The sequence below is a fragment of the Miniopterus schreibersii genome, assembly GCF_964146895.1.
Source record: "Miniopterus schreibersii genome assembly, chromosome: 9".
NCBI classification, from domain to species: Eukaryota; Metazoa; Chordata; class Mammalia; order Chiroptera; family Miniopteridae; genus Miniopterus; species Miniopterus schreibersii.
Genome location: NC_138118.1, coordinates 6,825,932 through 6,839,966, shown reverse-complemented (window position 1 = coordinate 6,839,966; position 14,035 = coordinate 6,825,932).

Here is a 14,035-nt window from a genome sequence, read left to right as displayed (position 1 = left end):
GCTGAGTGACTCAAGGCACTGAGGGAGGAGGGAGGAGCCAGGCAGGCCTTTGGGGGTTGAGGGCACCTCAAGTGAGCCCCCATCTCTCAAGGGGCCTTTCCTCTCGCCTCCCCCACCCTGTTCTGTCTCCCCTGCTGGGGACTTAGCTTCCCTCGACTCACTCACCTGGCCCAGGATCCGTGTATAGGTATTGAGGCCTTAGTCCCCTCCCCAGCTGGGGGTCTGCAAGCTGTCCCTGTAAAGGGCTGGGAGAGTAAAGGCAAATATTTTAGGCTTTGCAAGTCCAGGCAGACAGTCTCTGACACGCATTCTTTTTGTTCTTCTTTTTACAGCCCTTTAAATATGTAAAATCCATTCTGAGCTCCTGGACTCAGACACAAAATGGAGCTGTGGCAGGATCCGGCCCCTGGGCAGAGTTTGCAGCCCCCCACTCTGGCCCTCGAGACCCTCCCCAGCACCACAAATACATAGGGGGTGCCCAATAAAACACAGGATGCCAGTGCAAGTTGAATTTCAGATAAACAACAAAGAACTTTTTTGCATAAATATGCCCAAGCATTGCAGGTACTTTCTCTGGCAACGTCCAGTGGAGGCCGCGTTTGTTCACTTGCTCGCTACCGAGCCCGTCACTAAGTGGTCCCAGGTGGGCTTACGTCAGACCTGTGAGGCACGCTCATTACCTGCATTTTACCAACGAGGGAGGGGGGAAAACAAGGCTCACAGTGGCAAAGTAAATCACCCAGGGCCACAGAGCCATTCGGTGTCAGAGGCCAGATTCGGGCCCAGACGCCTGATGCTGAGGCCATTGTCTCCACCGCACTCCGACTGGCCCACAGGGCTCCAGGGATGGGGAGGGACCTGAAGTCACAGTGATGAAGGATGGCAGAGAGCACAGCCATCCCAGTCCCACAACACAGCACTGACATGTGTGAGCTGGGGGCCCTCTTAAAGATCAGTCACTTCAATCTCTGTGTTGGGAAGAAACAGAGGTCCAAGGCCAGCCAGAGGCCCAGTGGCCTGGGGCCTGGGCACTCAGAGTCCCAGGTGTGTGGGGGGGTCACCCACTAGCCTCAGAGTCTGTTTTTTTCTATGTGTCCCCGATTCAGAGGGTTAGAGGATGCAATTAGGGGGGAGAGGAAAAGAGAGAGGCAGACAGAGAGACAGAGAGACAGAGAGACAGAGAGAGAGAGGAGAGGGAGAATGTATGGGGAGAAGCCAGCTTAGGTGCAGGGTGGAGGAGGGTCACTCACATCTAAAGGGAAGTGAGGCGCCTGCTCCTGCCATTGGCCCAGGGCCAGGCCAGAGCGCCCTAAGCAAACAGTACAGTTCGATTAGCTGCCTTCCCCACCCACCCAGGGTCAGCGGGTTCGGGCTGGGTTGAGGGAAGGCGCTAGAACCCAAACCTTGAACCCAGGACCTTTGTGCCCATTAAGCCTGTGTTTGTCTGCCTGATGACCCACCCACCTGCTCTGTCCCGTTGGGCTCCAGCCAGAGCCCCCAGTGAGGTCCCTGGCCGGGAAGAGGAAAGGCAGTGAGGTGTTTACATGTGGGGAAGGAAGGCTACAGGGGGAACTGGTCATTCCTGACCTTCCTTTCCTCACCCCCCCCAGGACAAATGGGAAATTGAGACCAGACTGAAGATGGGTATGGAGGACCGGGAGGGGACAAGCAGTTTGCCAGATACTAGCTTCTGCCAACAATGCCCTCTTACCTCTTGGACCCAACATTATGTGCTTGGACAGTGGGAAAAGGTGGGCCTCTGGGTGGGTGACACTACCTACATGGTCCTCTCACATCTTTTTTCTTTTTTTTTTTTTTTAATATCTTTTTATTGATCTTAGAGAGAGGAAGGGAGAGGGAGAGAGAGAAACATCGATCAGCTGCCTCCTGCACGCCCCCTACTGGGGATCGAGGCCGAAACCCAGGCATGTGCCCTGACCGAGAATCGAACCAGTGACCTCTTGGTACATGAATGATGCTGAACCAACTGAGCCACACCGGCCAAGGCTCCCCTCGCATCTTAAAGCCGTATTCCCTGTACCCTCCGGGATTGCTGCCTCCGAGGGGACAGGAAGATGTCCTGGAGCTCCTCGCCTCTTGAGCAGTGCGGAGGCTAAGCTGGCGCACTCCAAGGCCACGCTTGCAGCACCTCCCACCAGGGACGACTCAGGTGGTTCTGCAGCCGAGTCCCAGATTCGAGTGTCCAAATACAGGAGGCGTAGGTGCGGTGGGCGAGGGGCGAGCGAGGCTGGAACTCACGGAGGGTGGGACAGTCACAGCGGCTAGCCTCGCGGGGTGAGACTTGCATCACACCCTCTCCAAGTCCCTTTAACTCTTAGGAGGACTTTATGAACTCTGGGCAAGTCACTGTCCCTCTCGGCGGTCCCATCTCTCAGGACGAGCATATGACTGGCGGCTGTCGCCCAGTCTGCCCCTGACTCGTGGCGGTCAGCCCCTCGCCTAGCCTTGGAGGAATGACGAGGTCAGGCCCCGGGGGACGAAGGCCCGGAGGGTCAGCGCTGACTGGGTCTGGAACAGGTTCTTCCTGCCTCAGGCTGAGCTTGAACTCTAAGCAAATGTTAGGTCCTCGGGAGTCAGCGGAGGGGCTGGGGTGAAGGGGGTCAGAGGGATGACGTGTGTACGCGTGTGTCCATATGTGCAGGACCGGGGGACAGCCCGGACTGGGGCCGAGGAGTTGCCTGATGCCGATTCCTGCATCTGGGGCGCCGTTTCCCAACCTGCGCACTACTGATTCCTTGGCACAAAAAACTCTGGAGTGCGGGGGCTGCGGGCATTGTAGGATGTTTAGCTGCCATTCCCTGGGTGGCAGGAGCAGCCCCTTGGCTCAGGCGTGACAATCGAGAATGTCTTTAGACGTTGCCTGATGTCCCCTGGGGGGCAAAACCACGCTCCATTGAGAACCACTGATTTAGGGCAGAAAGTGTAAACATACTGTATGTTTTTCTGGTTTTGTCCCTCTTTTCATCTGTTCTACGTCTTTCCGTTTCTGTTTGTCCTTGCTCAAGCCTCTGTCTCCGTGGTCTTAGTCTCCGTGCTGGAGCGTGTGGGGTTCTGCGCATGTGTGTGTGGTTGTGGTGTGTGATGTGGGTTGTGTGTGTGAGGTGTGTGTGTGTGTGTGGGGTATGTAGTGTGTGACGTATGCTGTGTGTGTAGTTGAGGTCTGTGATATGATCTGTGTGTGGTGAGTGTGTATATGGGGGGGTGACGTCTGACATGCTGTGTGTGGAGTTGTGATGTATGAAGTGGTGTGATGGCTACTGTGTGTGTGGGGTGTACGTGGGGTGTGTGTATGTGGGGTGTGTGTGTGTGGGGTGTGTGGGGTGTGATGGATGCTGTGTGTGTGGTGTGTATGTGGGGTGTGTGTATGTGGGGTGTGTGTGTATGTGGGGTGTGTGTATGTGGGGTGTGATGGATGCTGTGTATGTGGGGTGTATGTGGGGTGTGTGTGTGTGTGTGGGGTGTGTGGGGTGTGATGGATGCTGTGTATGTGGGGTGTATGTGGGGGGTGTGTATGTGGGGTGTGTGTGTATGTGGGGTGTGTGTATGTGGGGTGTGATGGATGCTGTGTGTGTGGTGTGTATGTGGGGTGTGTGTATGTGGGGTGTGTGTATGTGGGGTGTGATGGATGCTGTGTATGTGGGGTGTATGTGGGGTGTGTGTATGTGGGGTGTGATGGATGCTGTGTGTGCGGTGTGTATGTGGGGTGTGTGTATGTGGGGTGTGTGTATGTGGGGTGTGATGGATGCTGTGTATGTGGGGTGTATGTGGGGTGTGTGTATGTGGGGTGTGATGGATGCTGTGTGTGCGGTGTGTATGTGGGGTGTGTGTATGTGGGGTGTGTGTATGTGGGGTGTGTGTATGTGGGGTGTGTGTATGTGGGGTGTGATGGGTGCTGCGTGTGGTTGTGGAGTGTGATGTGGGGGGCGATTCCGGTGCGTGCTATGGGGGTGCACAGGTGAGTGTGTGTGTGTCCGGGGCTCTGAGCGGTCTCTGTGGAGCCCAGGGCTGCTTTCACTCCTTTCTCTTCTCTCTGCCTTCATTTCCTTGTCAGCTGACTGCATGACCCCGTCCCTGCTCCCCACGCCCTCTTGGAGGGTGTCCCTTAGCTCTGCTGTCATGAGCAGGGCAGGCGGGGCAGGCCAAGGGACTGCGATGACGGAGCCCGCAGGGCAGCGAGGTCACAGCCACGGCTCACTCAGCCTGGAGTTTGTTCCAGTCCCTGATGTCACAAGCTGGGTGCCAGCTCATGTGCACACACATGTACACATACACAAGCATGCGTCACCGCACTGCCCAGGGCCTCGGGTGGGATGGTGACCGCCAACATGTCAGACCGGAGCCCATGGACCTGTGTCATCTGGATGGCAGTTAGCACGACAAACACTCCACGTCCCTTTTGACTCAAACGCCTTGTGATTCTGAAGGACAAGAGGCCACACGTGGTTCCTGTGTCCACACTGGTCCTGCACTGCCACCGGCCCGGAGCTCTAAACTGCTGCAGAACAGTCATGCTCTCTTCCCCCAGATGTGACCTTCGTCCTGCCCCTTCCTCATCCCAGGTGGCAATTGCAGCTCCACCCCTTTGCCCTCATTGCCCAGCTCTCTATGGTGGTCGCCCCGAGCCCACCTAAGTGCCCGCAGCACGGGGACACTGCACAGCAGAATCGAGGGCTCCATGCTGTTTTGATAAGATCTGGGGAAGGCCAAGAGAAGGGTGGCTGAGGAGCTGAATTGGAAACAGGGCACAGGCCATGGCAAAGGGCACCCTGCAGCCAGTCCCCCCTCCTCAGGTGTGCGAGTGCGCACTATTTAACATATGTTAATGCCTGGTACATGCCATGTGAAATGAATCGGTGGGCCATAACAATGCTTAGAACAGGCATGTGTGCCTGTGTTGTCCTAAGAGTCTGCAGATTTAAAAACTCACAGGCATTGATCCTTCTGGGCCCTTACCTCTTGCAGAATGTGCCCAAGGGCACAGATGGGCACATAAGTGTAGGGTATGGGGAATGTTGCGTGCCAGGGAGCATCCTCCCATCAGCCAGGTTCACCCTTCCCTCCTACTCCACCTTTGCAGGGCTGATCTGATGGCTTGAGAGGTCTCCCTGGGGTTTCAGCCCCTCCCTCACTCCCTCGATGATTTTGGGCATCTGGTTTCCAAAATGCCCCCTGCAAGAGGTGCAGGGAAGGGGCTGAGTGCAGAGGGAGCCTGACCTGACTTTAACCCTCTCTCGCGGTCTCTGCAGGCTGGAGTCATGGTTCACAGTCCCAGTGTGGCCCCTCTGGAGACAGGGCAGTGTGCAGGGGGGTGTCACAGCCCACAGCCACACTTCCTGAGCCTCTCTTCCTTCCTTCCGTCTTTCTCTCTTCCTTTCAGGCCCGGAAGCCTTTTCCTTTTCCAAGCTGGGCCTCTCTGCTCTGCTACCTCCCCCAGCCTCTTTCACCCCCTCTTACCTTATCCCAAACTCCGTTAGAGCAGGCACCAAAGAAGTCAACCAGGAATTAAGCCGCTGATATGTGCACAGGCCCCAAAGGGCTTTCCAAATACAGTGAGTGACCCAGGTGGCTGGCTTCTGGAAGAGGCAAAGCAGAGAGGCACCAATATATGTGACCAGGATGGCTGCATTCCAACCCCATCTCAACCAGAAACCACCGTGTGATCTTGGCCAAGTCGCTTGCATTTTAGTGCCCTGATCTGCAAAAAGAAGGACTTGAGTTCTTAAGTTTCCCTGGTCCTTTCAACAGGCAGTCATGTCCGTCCCCCCCCCCCCCCCCACACACACACACTCAACTTGCGCCTGCAGGAGTGCTGGAGCTCAGGAGCACCTCATATCAGAAAGGGCTCTTGTCATCCTGGCCGGGGGTCTCAGTTGGTTGGAGTGTCATCCTGTGCTCCAAACGGTTGTGGGTCTGATTCCCAGTCAGGGCACATACCTAGGTTCGGGTTCGATCCTAGTCGGGGTGCATATGGGAGGCAACCGATAGATGTTTTCTTTCTTCTCTCTCTCTCCCCCTTCTTATCTCTCTAAAAATTAATAAAAACATTCTAGGTTGAGGATTTTTTTAAAAAGAAAGGGCTCTCCTCTCTCAGGTGAAACTGGCCTGTCTTTGTCTCCGAATCACAGGGGCAGATCTACACCAAGCAGAGAGGGGAGAGAGAATGTAGGAGGCAGAACATGGGGACACATGTTCTGATGGCCCTCTAGCCTTATAAATACAGGATCCTGGGACTCCGGTCATTCTGGGCGAGGAGAGAGAGCCTTCCACTGTGGGGATTCCCAGAGCCCGGGCAGCCAGGGACAGGGCTGGCAGCCAGGAATACAGTTCTTCTCGACTCCACCCCAGTCCACTCTGGGCAGAAGACACTGGGCTCAGGCCACCAAGCCTAGAGCAAGCAGATTGGTTCATGGCCCAGGAGACAGGGTCTAGTTACTGTCTCAAATCAGGTCAGCTATGAAAACCCCAAACTGAAATGTGTTCCCACAGGAAACCCCAGCTTTTTCCGGCAGCCCTGTCTCGGCATTTCATCCCCCTGGTGTGTCCCCACCTGCACAGCTTACTCTTTTCCTCTCCCCACTCCCACCAAGTCAGTGAAAGAGCAATGGGGTGGTGATAAGAGCTTGTTCGAATCTATTTATTTAATGCAAGCAGTCGAAAAGTTGGGGCAATTGCAGACAGCACACAGGGCATACTGGGGGGGAGCAGGGGGTGTGGGCAGGGTCTGAGAGACAGCGGTGGGGGAGAGCAGGGGGAGTGGGCAGGGTCTGAGAGACAGGGGTGGTGGGGGGGAGCAGGGGGTGTGGGCAGGGTCTGAGAGGCAGGGGTGGGGGGGAGCAGGGGGTGTGGGCAGGGTCAGAGAGGCAGGGGTGGGGGGGGAGCAGGGGGTGTGGGCAGGGTCAGAGAGACAGGGGTGGGGGGGGAGCAGGGGGTGTGGGCAGGGTCAGAGAGACAGGGGTGGGGGGGGAGCAGGGGGTGTGGGCAGGGTCAGAGAGGCAGGGGTGGTGGGGGGGAGCAGGGGGTGTGGGCAGGGTCAGAGAGACAGGGGTGGGGGGGGAGCAGGGGGTGTGGGCAGGGTCAGAGAGGCAGGGGTGGGGGGGGAGCAGGGGGTGTGGGCAGGGTCAGAGAGACAGGGGTGGGGGGGGAGCAGGGGGTGTGGGCAGGGTCAGAGAGACAGGGGTGGGGGGGGAGCAGGGGGTGTGGGCAGGGTCAGAGAGGCAGGGGTGGTGGGGGGGAGCAGGGGGTGTGGGCAGGGTCAGAGAGGCAGGGGTGGGGGGGAGCAGGGGGTGTGGGCAGGGTCAGAGAGGCAGGGGTGGGGGGGGAGCAGGGGGTGTGGGCAGGGTCTGAGAGGCAGGGGAAGGCACTGAGGAGCAGCACAGAGGAGGAGGCTGGTGCTTGAAAGGCAGGCCTGGGAGGCAGCTCTGGGCCTCACTCTCCCCACAGCCAGGCTGTGGCTTTGCCCCTGGAGGGCCTCAGGGAGGGGGTGCCACCCCGGGACTGCAAGGCAGTGCAAGGCTGGGGCAGATTCTGTGCAGATACCTAAGCAGGGTGTGGTGGGAGCTGAGGAGGGTGGAGAGACCAGCTGCCAGGGGGCCAGGAGGCGTTGTCCCAGCTGCGTACAAGGCAGGGACCGAGGCCAAGCAGTCCTTTCTTCAGATAGCTACGGGCAATTCTGAATTTCCCTAGGTGACAGGCGCAGGAGCTCGAGGTCCCTGGTCTGCCACTACGATACCAAATACTAGGAGAGAAAGAAAGTACTAGCGCTGTTCTGTCCAGGCCCCACTGCCCAGGCCCTCAGGACACGGTGCCCCTCTTGTGTGTGTGGAGCCTGGTACAGCAGGTGGGAGTGTAAATGCCAGGTGGATTTGGGCACATCCAGGCTGGTGCAGGAACAGGGCACTTGACAGTACACACTGTGATCTCCTGATAGGGATCTGCTCGCTGGCCCCAGGAATGGGCACAGCAACACAGGCTGTGCCCCGGGGCCAGCGCTCTGGGCCCTGGCTCCCCTCTCTGACTCCTCCCCTCCTCCTGGCCTGCCTGAAGTTCCCAGCAACAACAGCTGACTGAGATGTGTCCCCAAGCTATAGGGAAGTCCAGGAACCATTAGGCAGCATCAGGGCTGGGCCTCAAAGCCTGGCGAGCCGGCCAGAGTGCTGACGGAGACTCCAGAGCACAGGGCCGCCTTCTGCCATCCCCGTGGAAGGAGCCAGCGTGGGGTTCTGCGGCTCAGGATGGTGCCCATCGTGGAGGGCGCCCTACGGATGTACTAAAATGTTTACTGTCGAGCGTATGCCAGTGTCCGTGAGCCAGCATCGCACCGAGGTGTCTCTGGGTGCCACCCTCTGTGTTGGCCCTGGCTGCAGACTTGGTATAGAGGATAGGGCCCCACCTACCTGGGTCGGGATTTGTCCCTCTGTCCATATAGGCAGGTGAGGGAGTGGTTGTGGGGACAGGTCTCTGGGTTGTTACCCTGCCCTGCCCCGGTGACATCCGAGACTTCAGCGGTACCGTCTCTCCGAGAATCGGCTTCCTCATGTGTGAACGGAGGACAGTCGCCTGCGCGCTTCACTCCACGGGGCTGTTAGGATTGAAGATAAGGGACGTGAGAAGGCTTTATATGCCGGACAGTGTCATACGAATGAATGCAAGTCACTTGCTTTTTTATCTTTGCTTGGGAGGGAGTATTTGAGATTGAATCCTTCCAGAGAATGGCTTCCTGGTGGAGACTTCAGAGCCGCCTTGTCTGGGGGGAGCCCTGAAGCTTGTCGTGGGAGGAGCCGAGGTCCTGAGGACAGATCAATTTGGGTTCAAAGTCAAACTTGATTGCCAGTAGAGAGGTCCTGGGCAGATTAGCCTGCCTGTCTGAGCCTCAGCTTTCCGTCCACAAAATGAGCTCAGTCACAGTCTCTTGACCTTATGCCGGGCCCTCGCCCTCCCTGAGAAGTAGAACGGCAACAGCTGGTGGCGGGAGTTAGAGGAGACGCGTGGGAGGCCCTGGCCCGCGGCAGGGGCGCAGTAACAGCCTCTGTCCTTGTTCCCTCACTGCCCTCTCCTGCTGTCTGGGGCTCTAGGAGCCCTTTCAGTGACCAGCTTACCCTCTCCCCCTGGGCCAAGCCCCTGGGGCCCAGAGCAGCTCCAGCCTCAGCCCGTCACCACCTGCACAGGGTGGGTCTCTGCATCCTTCATCCCACGGCCCTCACCCTGCCTCCCTCCCAGAGACTGTTGAAGTCTAGCCCCTTGTTTACTGTCGGAGTGGGCAGGGGAAATGGGGTCTATGGCGTGGCCCCGCACCAGGCTCTGTCACCACGTCGGTCCTGGCCCGGTTTAGGAAGATGCCCCCAGGGAGCCTCTGCTGTATACACTCCAGCTCCTCCCTTGAAGTTCAGCTCAAACACCACGTCCACTCTTGTCTCCCCTCTGCACCCGTCCTCACCCAGCCGGGGCTGGTGCCAGCCTCCTCCGAGCCCCCCCACCACCCCGTCTCATGCCCTTCATGTGCAGAGGGCACTGCCTTAGCATCGGCCCCTTACCTGCCCATCTCCCCCACCTGCAGATCCTCAGAGGCAGGGACGAAACCATGGCATGTCCTTCCTGCTCCCTGCCGGGGTTCCTGGCATGCAGTGGACGTCGAACTGGGTTCTATGGAGAATGATCTGTGCCAAGGGAGTCACAAGCTATCTAGTGGGTCCATTTCCTTGCCTAGGCCCCAAAGGCGAAGGGGGATCAGCGTGCAAGAGAGAGGCCCAGCAGGTGACAGGGGAACAAGGGAAGGCGGCGGGGAAGTGTGTATGCCCTGGGTGCGGGGAGGGTGTTTGTCAATCCCCAGCCCACACAGAGACAATAACTTCTGCCCTTAAGAGGTTAATTGGCCTGCAGGAGGTGGGAAACCAGCAGCAGCTGGGGTGAAGGGGCGGGGAGGGTGTGGTGTGTGCAGAGAGGCACCTGCGCTGGCTGCAGCCACTCCATCCCCTCCCCCTGTCCTGAGCGCCCCTCCCGGCTGGCCTGGGACCCAGGGGCAGGGGGCCATCACTGACCTAAGGCCCAGAGGCTGTGGGGCCTGGGGGCTGTCCCCTCCTGGCCCATCAGGTTCATCCATGAAGAGCAGGGACTTCTGCCTGAGATAGGGAAGAATGGCCGGGTGTCCTCCCCAGACTGGTTCATGTGGGGAGAGGAGGGACCAGGCCTGAGAGTCTTGGGAGGAGATACCAGCCATCCATTTGGGGGGTCACGCTCTCTGACCCCGGGCAGGAGAGCATCTGGAAGGACTGGGCCAGGGGTCACCCCCACGTAGCCACAGGCTTTGAATGACCTGTCTCTCTCCCTTACCACTTATCTCGGGGGGGATTGGAAGGCAGTGCCTAGAAAGGGTGGAGGAAACATAGAGGGCAACGGGCATTAGAGAGGGGAGCCAGGGCAGGTACACCCCAACATCAGCTCTCGCCATTGGTCAACTCCTAGCGGCCCCCATGCTTTCGCGAGTGTGCTGCTACTATCGTTTCACAGCCAGGTCAGGGAAACAAGTCAGAAACCATCAGCTGATCCCAGGGCGGAGCAGCGAAGTGAAGCTGGGCTTTTCACCTGGGCTCCTTACCCCTCGAGGGCCCCGGCGTCTGGTGGGGATGCTCATGGGGACGAGAAAGTTGGCAGAGGCGAGCTGAGTGGCTCTCAGGTTAGCCCAGAACCCACACTAGCCGCTGCCATGTAGTCAGTGGGGGGGTGGTAGCAATGATGGAGTCTCTGGGAGTAACCTGATGCCAGACCCCCACAGTTGCTTTCACAGCTCCATCAGGAGGGAGTTAGGCAAGCAATTAACTCCAGCAGCAGGAGAAGAGGAGTGAACGCGTGTGGAAGAAAGAGCAGCTCTTTCAGGACCGCTTGCACGCATGCACACGCCCGAGCAGACCCCTTTCGCAGATGCCCAGCGCTGCCCGGGTGAGCGGGGTCAGGCACACCCAGGCCTCCGGCTGCAGCCCAGCTTTGCCTGAGTCAGCGCTGCCCCAGGCCCCAGGGCTCTAGCCGCCACCTCCTCAGCGCCAGGGTAACAAAGACGTGGGACAAGCGAAGGAGGCAGGTGTGGCCAGTTTAGCCCAGGTGGCTCCTGCCTGGCTGCCCTCCCAGGACAGAGAGAGGGGCCACGTTACCCAGCCCACTCCGTCCTCCAGTCAAAGCGTTTCTTCCCTTGCCCAGCCTCATTTCCCCCAGGGGCTTTCAGAAACAGGTAGGCCTGACCTGGAGAGGTAACTGATCCCTGACCATGTCAAGGTGTTTTCTCAGCTTTCAGCGTGGAAACAGGTGGCGAAGGCGCCTCGTGGAGGCCGCAGCTGGCTCTCACGCCAACTCCACTTTCCCACCCTTTCTCTGCCATGTGCCCCGTGCCCCTGGGACCCGCACGTCAGCCCTTCTCCCCCAGCCTCTCCGGCTCCTGCCTCCCTCCCCTGCAGGACCCCAGACCTTATCTGGCGCTCCTTTGGCAGGGCACAGGGGAGGGACAGTGACCTCTGCCCTTCCTTTCCAAGGCTGCTGGCAGAGCCAATCCTCGGGGTGTCCACGACCCTCCCTAGCAGAGCCTTGTCAGCAGAATACTCTGCAAACAGCTGGGAGGGGACATATTTGTAGAGTCCACAGCCTCTTGAGAGAACAAAACATCCCTGCTGTCACCCCCCTGCCTCCGGCCTGTGAGGCGCCTGGAGCGAGGATTTCCTGCCTTCCGTATTCTGAAGTCACCAGGGAGGAGGGAGACGAGGGGAGAATGATAACCATTTTGGGGGGGACCCAAAGAATCCCTGAGGCAGAAACAGCAGCTTTTCTCTGTCCCCCGCCCCTGTATCTGGAGCCCCGTCATAGCCCTGGCAGCTGCCCTTTGGGACAAGAGCATCTGCTGGGCACTTGAACCCTCAGCCCACGGTCCACTCAGCCTGCCTGCGTCTTTGCCTTTCTCAGCTGGGCTCCCGAGGCAGACGCAGAGCCCCGACGGCCTGGACTGCGGCTTTCTAGGCACCACGCACCGGGCGGCTCAGGAAGATCCGTCCCAGAGCTCCACGGCTGGGGCCCCCTTCTTTCCCCGTCCTTATGATGTTCCACAGCTTTCCACCTCTCTCTCTCTCACACAGGTGTGTGTGTGTGTGTGTGTATATATATATACGAACATTTTCTCAATAATCACATTTGTGTCTGTGTTTTTCCTTCCCAAAGTGTTTCCACCCATATCATCTGCTCGTTTTTAATTCCCGCAACCCCACTCAATGGCAGGTATTTGTTACCCCACTGGAAGAACTCAGAATAAAAACAGGCCAATCATTCATAGATTCAGTTAATGGATATTTATTTCCCACTTGATTGTGCCGGGAATTAGGCCACACGCTGGCGGCACAATGAACGAGATGGACGTCATCTTTGCTTTATAATCTACTGCAGGACATTTAAACAAGTACATGCAATAAAGTGCGGGATGTGTCCTAAAAAGAAAAAAGTAGGTGACCTGGGGACACAGAGCAGGTGGACTCTAGCCAGCCGGTGGGTCAGGAATGCGCCCCCCCACATACACACACACACACACACACACACACACACACACACACACACGAGCACACAATCAGTGGGTGATCATTGCGACCAATAGGCTGGATACGAGTTACAAAGACAGAAAGGGGGATGGGTGCAGAAGGTAGAATGGCCCACACGCGGCGAAGGCCAAGGGGAAGGAGAAGCTAGCACCATGGAGTGACTAATACTAATTCCCTCGGTGGCCGAGGGCAAGAGGAGAGGTGTGGGAGGAGGCTGGAGACGTTGCCAGGGGTCAGCCTACGGGAAGGCTTTCCAAAGACCACCGTTGAGGCAGAAGTTGCATTGTACAAAGATCACTTTGGCTGTAGTGTGCACTACGGATCGCAGGAGACCGAGCCTACGAGCAGAGAGCAGCTAGGAACCTAACCCTGTGATGCACGCTGGAGAGAGCTGTGGCCCGTTTTAGAAAGCCAGTGGGATTCAGAGAGGCAGAGACGAGTAAAAGGGGGTGCTTTTATGTTATAGTGGCATGAAACAGTCTTCAAATATACAGGATGTCTCCCCAAAATGTATACACACTTGAATAGCTGACAGCTCAATTTTGAAAATGAAATGTATTTTAATAAACACTGCCTTTATAATTATTCAAAGTGTGTGTATATAATTTTGGGGATATCCTATAGTAAATGAGAAAAGCAAGAACTATTTTTCTAATATACTGTACTATCATATGTATTTTAAGAGGAATGTATACATACATATGCTTGGACATGCAGAGAGCAATTTTGAAAGGATAAATAAACTTTTATAAGTGAACATCTATAGGAAGAACACTAAAAGGGCTGGGACAGAGGTAGGAAAGCTTCCGCCAGCCCCCCCCCCCATATATCTTGTGTGCTCCTTCAGTTTTGTGCCACGTGATGTATTATTAATCACTATTTGTTACTTTTCAAAGGAGATGTTTTAGGCAATAAAATTCACAAGATTTAAGATTTACTGAAGATGAGAGTTGAGATGGATGTGTAGATGGTGTCAAGGACTCTGGCTTGGGCAACTTTGCCCATGATTCGGTTGGAAGCATTAGTGGAGGAGCAGGTTTGGTGAGGAAGGAAAGCTGTTCAGTTTGAGACATGTTGAGTTTGAGGTGCCTGTAAAAGTTTCAGGTACTGATGTCCAATAGATAGGCAACCAAGCTGTGCACGCCTGGGTGATCTAAACTGAAGATAAGGGGCTGGGAATCACAAACTTGCGTGTGTTAATGCAACCTACAAAGTAAATGGACTGCCCAGAGCCTGTGGACCACAAATATTGAAGAGATTGGTAGAAGAGAGGCAGACACAGTGGTATAGTATGTGGCCATGGACATGCTGAGAGGTGGTGAGGGGTTGACTGTAATCTGACAGATGCTACAGAAAGTTCGAGCAAGACTGAAACTCTCAGTGGATTTAGCTGCAGGTGGACAGATAACCTTGATGAGAGTGACATCAGAAGCACAGAGAGGGAAGGTCCC